We start from the raw sequence: 7,895 nt of genomic DNA on the forward strand, positions 1-7,895 counted from the left end.
TGCCCTGGGGCATTTGCCCTCTTGACCCCTCCCCCAGTACACCACTGTACAGAAGGCCAGCTGTAAACTCATCTGATGATTAAACTTCAGAAGGAGAACTGGAAAGGGACAAAGTGGGTTCCTATTTTCAATCCTGGATCTTTTTTACTTCTGCTCCAGAACACAGCATCCCTTTCAAAACATTTTCACCGTCCACCTCCTAAAAAACTGTCTTGAGATCTCAGTCAAAGATTATATTGCATCAGGTTGAAAAAATGAAGGTCTTGGCACAATTGTGAGCATTGCAACATCTTCTACAACGCTGTTGGGCATCTGTTTTGACCTGTAGTATCATTATGTCAGTTCATGGGAAGGAAGAATACAGGAGTGCCAAATCAAATTGTCTGACTGTAAAGAGATATTGAAGAGGTTTGTTGAGCGTTGACAAACCTGGGTGCTTATGAGACCCAGTCTATACACATACTTCATGTTTCTAACACATGAGGTTGCAATCACCTGAGATTTCCTTGCCATTCCGCTTAGGGATCCACCTCAACTAACCTATGATTCATTTCTGTCGCAAGATCATTACATGGCATTCATATAGTGGTGTGAGTCAGCTCCTTGTTTTGAAATAACCCCATCAATTTGGTGGAGGCTCTTCATGGTTCCAGTGGACTCTTGCTCCCTGTCCCCACATGCACACCTTCAGCTGGCAATGAAAAGGGGCAGAATCCCCAAAAGAGCTTGCAAAGACAGCATCTAACCACTTTCACCCTGTCACAAGCAGGAAGCAGCCTTCTGTGAATGTGGGTGTGCATCTTAGGCCCAAATCCTAACCAACTTTCCAGTGCTGGCACAGCTGTGCCAATGGGGGCATGTGCTGCATCCTGCTGTTCAGGGTAGTAATGGAGGCCTCTTCAAGATAAGGGGATATTTGTTCCCTTATCTAGAGGCTACCCCCTAGATGGAAGTTGGTTAGGATTGTGCCCTTAATGTACTAACTGATGCGTATCTAAGTCCCATTAAATGCATCTTTGATACAGATGAGGATGCGCAGCTCCAGCCAGAGCCACTTAATGCATATAATTGGAGCTGGATTAGGGTTGCACCAGGCGGTCCCAGTCTTAATGACAATGGGTATTTCGCGTCTCTTACCTTGTGCCATCCTTTGACTTGTAAATCCCAACTTTGTTCAAAGTCACTAAACTGCAGTTTTACACATTTTCCTGGGAGTCAGCCCCATTTAGCACAATGGTACTTACTACTGAGTAGCTATGCAGAGGACTGTGCTGAGTCTCTTATGCTACAAATCACCATGCTCACTATAGCAAAAAGAGACCTATAAAACTCAAGTTACTAAAGACTGCTGGCGTAGTGCAGTAGCTAAGAGACAGAGGGCCCAATCCTATCCAAATTTCCAGCACTGGTGCAGCTGTAACAAAGCCCTGAGGCGTCTGTGACTGCCTTCACACCACTGGATACAGCGATGCAACTCAGGATCATTGCTTGGAGGACTCCACAAAGCCTTTGTTCTTGACTGATGGCAGAGATCATGGCAGAATATTAAAAAACTGAGGACATAGGAAGGTATTCAGATTCCAGGATGAAAGTTACCAACAATGGAGACAGGTCAGTGGAAGTGCTGATATGCTGTGTTCCCCTGTCAATCTGAGTGGTTGCATTCTGCACCAGCCCCTTCTGAATACCCTTCAACAGTAGCTTTGCAGGAAAGAGGCAGCAGTGACTCCACAGCAGGCACACAAGGAGAGCTGTACTTTCACCAAATACTATCATTCTCCCTTCTAAATTCATGCTCTTTATAACCGTCTTGCCTCTGTGTTATTCCCCTCCTTACTCTGCGGCCAAAGCAGCATCTCCTATTACATTGTACTTACAGTATTTTAAAAGAGCCCTGGCTTCTCAGCTCTTTGTAATTAACTGGTTGTCTAGCTTTATGTGTGAACAAAGCCAAACAAGCAGTTGCGCAAGATGCATTAAGCAAGCAGATTTCCAAAATAAAATCATCCCAAATGTGTAAGACTTTGCTTGTCCTGAGCCATTCTTCAAATTATGGCTGGGCATAGCAAGTTGCAGAAACTTTGGTGGCAGCAAAGGATGTTGACAGCATGGAGTCATGTGTGGTACACAACTGCTCTTCCAGGATACCCATTGGTGAACTTGTTTCACCTTGCAGCAAATGCAGTAAGCAGTAACATTTCCAAATTGTACTAGTAGCACACAGTAGTAATGCAATTTTGTGTGTAGATCCCAAAGCTGCTAATGCTGTGGACCTGAGAATGATGAAAAAGATGGCAGCAGTGAATGATGCCCAACAGTTGGCTAAAGAAAATGTGTAATAGGTCTGATGTTTTGGTGCATAAACTAGACCTTAACCAAGTTATCACAGAGCCATAGATGTACACCTGATTTTAGTCATGCTTACTCGGAAGTAAACACTTAATGGTCTCTTGCCATTGCACCCCAGCAACTTGCATTCAGATCTAGAGGAAGACCTGCTGCCAATGTGACTTTTTTTCTAAGATATCTTAAAGATAAGACAAATTCATGGAGGACAAGTCTATCACAAACTAGTATGCATCACTTCAAATTGTGGTAGTGAGTTCCACCAAAAATGTACCGTATGAACATATACTTTCTTTTGTCTGTCTTGAATCTATTGTCAATCAGTTTCATTAGATCTCAAGTTCCAGTGCAATGGGAAGGAGAGAGAAACCTTTTCTCTATTCACTTGCTCCACATCGCTCTCTTTCTCTCTCTCTCTCCGTAAAAATGAATTGCGCTTTCACTCTCTCCATAATGAGTGACTGTTAAACCAGTTTTTATATTGTGGATACACCTGTTATGGGATCACATGAGGTCCCTTCTCTGTAAGGGGGAGTAGTACAGCTGCTTGACTGCTAAAACTAAACTTGGGAACAAGGTCTTTCAATCATATGGCTGCTAGCTTGCTTACAAGACAACTCTATGACTTAGGCGCACATCAGCGCCCTTTGGTTTGGTTTGGTTTGCTCTGTTCACGAACAGCAATAATCCCCTACAATCCTTGGGAGCATCTGAGGTAGCATTTTTGGAATGCCATTGTTTTTTGACAGCTGTTGGTGAATTCCCTCAAGGCTATTTCTTGAGCTGCAGCTGGTCTTTCCCCCCTTTCTCCAATCACTGCTGGAGCAGAACAACTTGGAAAAGTGAGGGAATGTGAAATAGCAAGAGGAGAGTGAAGAATGGTTAGATGAGACATAAGTGTAGCCAAGCAAGCAGAGCTGCAATGGCAACACCACACAAAGAATATCGAGGGGCTCAGAAAAGGTAAAGTGGGGCATACGGGGAGGGGAACGTAGTTCCACATTAAGATTTCTGACAGTGACACAGAACTTTGGACTAAACTTTACCCATCTGACTAGCCCACACAAGAGGAGCGTGCAATGTCCCGATTTATCCTTTTGCATCCAGAGGAATTCAGAGCATTTCTTTTTATTGTTGGGTTTGGGGGAAGGGGGCAATTCAGATGAAACATGCTATTCAGTAGGATTATCTGTGTGTAGAGGGCAGTTTGGTTAAAGGAAAAATGTTGAATTCCCCAGGTAGGAGGAGAGTGTCTTCTAGGACATCCATACTCAGTGAAATTGGATAAAATATTATGGAAACAACTGGCCCATAATGGCGCATTTCACATTCATGCTTCCATCCTAATTGCACATTTTCCTAAATAAGCCCTATTGATTTTAATGGAGTTATCTTCCTCATCCCAGTTTTATCACTAACAGACAGAGCTGAACCCATGAAGGACTCCTTCTGGACTTTGATGAATAGGGTACTAATAAGAAAAACACTTCCTTGATAATGAGGAAAGGGCCCTTCCTTCAAGTAGCCACAGCTGGAGTTGTGCCCAGCAGAGACAGCAAGACCATGTTCCAAGAAGTAATTTTCCTATTTGACCTCTTCTTCTTCTCCAGATTTTGTCTGATCCATAGCAGAAACGAACTGTACGTTCAACCTGCAAATGCTGCCAATAGAGCATATAATAATGTGTTGTTTAAGGAACGGACTTCAGCCTTGAGCCAAAACAAGCTCATAATCTTGAAGGATAAGGCAATGGCACCAGCCACCAAAGTCTTGAGGCAAAAGGTTTTGGTTATTAGAGACTCCAAAAAAGGGCTATTTCTTGACATCATGGAAGATGCTAACCAAAACCTGATACACTAGGACAGAACCAGGAAAATTACAGATGTTGTAAAGACAGGGTTTTGGAACACATTAAGATATAATGGCAGGGGGAAAAAGAACTGTGGGTTGTAGGGTAATGATATGTTATAGGTCCCACAATTACATTCTGCTTCAGTTAAGTATCTACAATCCCACTAAAGGAAATACGCTTTCTTTTTCTTCAAAAGTATGCATCACTCATTTATCCAGTGTGCTGAAATTCTATCCATAAAAATGGTGAGAGTGGAAGAGGCATTTCATCCTAGTAGATTTGGTGGGAAGCCTCTTCTGTGGTCCCCTAGCTGAAAAAAGTGTTCTTCCTAACACAGAATGAATGGACATCCTACAAGGCCAGTATAGGAAGTGTTACCACCAGCCCAAAAGCAGCACGAGGCTTTGTAATGATCCAGAGGCCACTGGACTTTCCTCTCATTTCATGCTGGGAGAAGCAGTTGACTTCCCACCCAGTGAGTAGAAAAGAGGGACACCCAAACATTGGGGCAGAGGCTAGATTATGCCAGTGGGCTTCAAGTTGTCTACTTTGGACTAGACCATTGCCACTTTGCAAGGGGAAAAAAAAATCTCCTGATAGCTTGCAGAGGGCTAACTCCTAAACTGCAATCTAAAGGTTCCTGAAGTGCATGTCACAACACCCTGGAGTGTTGTGAGGCACTCACCAGGGTGTCATGGGAGGTCTGCTGCTTAGTGGCAGGGCAACAATGCAACATGACAAAAAGCGACAGGAGGCTTGGTCAGCGGGCAGAGCACCTGTGCATGACTTTCGCATGCTTGAAAAAGCCCTCCTGCCTGCCCTGAATCTTTTACCACTGTTTGTCTTGCCTCCCAACCCAGAAGTAAGTGGTGATGATGTCATCACTCAATTGCATCACACATCAGCACCGCCTCCTTCCAGGTGTCTGCAATCCTTACCACATTGACTTGGAGCACATTACATTAAAATCGATATGACTTATTTGTAAGCATTTGGAAGTTTTGATCAGAACGTGAGAACTACTTTAAGTTTTGCTGTCACAGTACTAGTGACCAAAACTAGGTCCTTCTTTCTCTGTACATGTTGATTTCAGCCTGCTCCCTTGAAAGAACTACATACTAAAATTAGCTATGAACAACTTCAGAATAATCCTCCAGTATTTCCATACATCTGCAGTTGGAAGGAAGTAGAAGGAAAAACTACCACACAAGTAAACAGAGCCACCTGATGTTAGCCCAAGTGATCCAGTGGAGGAACTGAGTTCATAACAGTGAGAAAGTTCCAAAAGATACAGTCTCTTCAGCAGTGTTAACTTCGCTCTGTTGCACATCCTGAATACTTCTAAGTAAGGATTAAATAAATATTGAGCAGCATTTATGTTGAATAAGGCAAAAAAAGAAGCAAGAAGAGCATAGCCCAATCCAATACACAGTTATGAACAATTAAGACCTACTGAAATACATGGGACCTAAACACAGTGACATACTTGGGGGGGGCCAGAGGGTCAAAAACCCCAGGTGCCATGCCTGAGGGAGTGCCAGTGCCTTTCTCTTATCCTTCAGAAGGCTAGGAAGGCCACATGTGGCCTCCATGGCCCTCCAGAGGGCCTTTAATGCCCACTTCCATTATTTGCCAAAAACCAGAAGTGACTTTTAAGGCCCTTAGAAGACCTTAGAAGGTCTTTTGAAAGCCAGGGAAGCCTTTCGGACCCTCAGAAGGCTTTCTAAGAACCTAAAAATATCACTTCCAGTTTTTGCCAAAAACCAGAATGATTTAAGGCCTTCTGAAGGCACCCAGAAGGCCTTTGGAAGGCCTGGGAGGCTTCCCTGGCCTTCTAATGGCCTTAAATGTCACTTCTGATTTTTGTCCTTGGTGGGGGGGTGCTCAACTGGGGGCAGCATTCTGTAGTCCTGGCCCTGGGCATCACAGGAGCCAGGATCACCACTGCTTAAACATGCTGCATTTGCTCTGTGTTGTGAATGTGGAAGTCAAGGAAACATCAAACAAAATTTAGCCATGACTAAACTGAATAGAATGGCAAAAAAAATGTGTGGACATCCCATTGCAATTCCTTAGCTTTGTGGGTTGCTCACTGGCTACATTTTGCAGATGCCTCACTGATCTTCAGATATTGCCTTACTCTGCTTCTTTGGGTACACCAGGGAGAACTGTACAATAGTTAAATCAGAGAACAAAGACATGGCGGAAACTATTACTTGGGGAGCAGTAATTTTTGCAATATATCCTTTAGTAGGCGGTAAAATCTCAGTAGCATATTAAACTAAATTTTCATAGTGTTAAGCTGCCTTGGGCCTAGAAGTGGAAGGCAGTCTAAGCCTTTTTAAACACAAAATAAACGTAAAAGTTATACCTTGTCAAAAAATAGTTTGGGTGAACCTTTATTTCAAAATCTGCATTTGAAAATAAAGCTCTACGTTTTTGTTAACAAGCCACATTTGTTTCTTTCAAGTGATACACTATGAGGTGGTAGAATGTGCTTGTACCTCCTGAACATGGAACCCTGGCTGTTAAACCCTGCTCTCTCCAAGCCAGAGTAGTCCTTAAGGCTGAGGTCTTCAATCTGTGCATCCTGCCTCCCTAGTGAGGCGTGGCTGGCCCCCAGAGGCATCACCAGGCATCTCAGGGAGAGAGGTGGCTGCAGCTGCTCTGCTCTGCTGCAGGTGCTGCCTCCTGACTTGCTGCTTTTCCGAGGTGGGTAGGGCAGCGTGGGGTGGGGAGAGCATGTGAAACGTGCTGGGAGAGAAGTCTGGCTGGGCAGCTCAGAGGTGTTGCATCTCATCCGCACAGGGCAAGCTCCTGGCAGGCTTCTGGGAGGGAAGAGTTAAGTACAGGTAGCACAGCACTTTCCTCCACTTGGGAAGGAGGGAGCCCAGCCTGCTGGGGGGGGGGGTGTCCAAATGCCCAGCCTGCATCCCTCTGTCTTGCCTGGGGGGAATAGGGGTGGCATCTGCATCTGCTGGGGTGTATGTGTGTGAGCAGCCCCCATCTACTTTGGGGGTGAGTTTTAAATTTGCTCTGTGTGGCTGCAATCCTTTCCACACTTTCCTGGGAGTAAGCCCCATTGACTCAAATAGGATTTACTTCTGAGTAGACCTACAAAGGCTTGGGGTCTGTGTCAGCTTAACCAAGGATCCTCACCTTTCTCTTTTCCCTCCCCCTTCAAAAAAGAAAAAAAGCCACTCTTGATGATTTTGTCTCCAAAAATTGATTAAAAAATAAAAATACACAGTCCTTTTCAGCCACCACCCTTTTTCCTCCTGCCTTCTTTTGAGGTGGGGGGGGGGGGCATTACTTCCCATGTTAGCTGCTATTATAAGACAAAAGGCACAATCCTAGCTAGGTCTACTCAGAAGTAAGTTCTACTGTGTTCAATGGGACTTACTCCCAGGAAAGTGAGGTTAGGATTGCAGCCAAACAGTCTCTGGGTCTCAGTTTGCATCAGTCTGCAATTAGCAGATACACACAAAACAAAGTCTTCCCCTTCCCCAGCAAATTCATCACTCCTTCCCCCCTCCCTTTCCAAACCCCTCCAGCTGTAATTTTAACACCTTCATCCACATTTTGGGGGTAATTGGGGTGAGGTGTTGTAATGGGGAGCCATGGCCAATGGCCACAAGGATCAGGAGAGCCTCGGGCTGGAAAAGTTTGAGAACCACTGCCTTAAGGGCTTAAAGAA

The sequence above is a fragment of the Tiliqua scincoides genome, chromosome 2, assembly GCF_035046505.1.
Source record: "Tiliqua scincoides isolate rTilSci1 chromosome 2, rTilSci1.hap2, whole genome shotgun sequence".
Classification (NCBI taxonomy): domain Eukaryota; kingdom Metazoa; phylum Chordata; class Lepidosauria; order Squamata; family Scincidae; genus Tiliqua; species Tiliqua scincoides.